The sequence below is a fragment of the Chaetura pelagica genome, unplaced genomic scaffold (assembly GCF_000747805.2).
Source record: "Chaetura pelagica isolate M959 unplaced genomic scaffold, ChaPel_1.0 scaffold433, whole genome shotgun sequence".
Taxonomy (NCBI): Eukaryota; Metazoa; Chordata; class Aves; order Apodiformes; family Apodidae; genus Chaetura; species Chaetura pelagica.
In genome coordinates this window covers 879,966-880,460 of record NW_009952574.1, presented here as the reverse complement: position 1 = coordinate 880,460, position 495 = coordinate 879,966, and positions in this window count along the sequence as shown.

Genomic DNA, 495 nt, shown 5'->3' with positions numbered 1-495 from the left:
AAACCGCCACGGTGGGGACGACGGCAGGAGTGGTGGTGCCCACCGCCCCGCTTGAGACCGCCGCAGTCGGGACCCCTGTGGTGCTGCAGTGATCTCCATCCTGGTGGTCGAGACCAGCAGGATGGAAACCACCGTGGTGTCATCCCACCCACCCCATCTGGCCACCCATGCTGCCATCCCTCTGTCCTTCCCAAGACGCCAGCACTCCCGGGCAGCCCTGTGCCAACACTTCCCAAATATCTCCCCCCCACCCACTTTTAAGTAACCAAGGGCTGCTTTAAGCCAAACCCCCCAGCACCCCTCCCTGCACGCCCCAAAAGATGGTGGGGAGCAGGGGTGCTGTTGCCAGCCCTCACCACTCAGCCGGAGGGTGCCACGTCCCCACGACGACCACGCCGGAGCTGCAGCAGGGCTGGCTGCAAACCCCGCGGGCAGGAGGGCATCACCAGGAGGAGCAGGGGGGGTGACACAAGGGGCTTTTTCCCCCCACGCCCT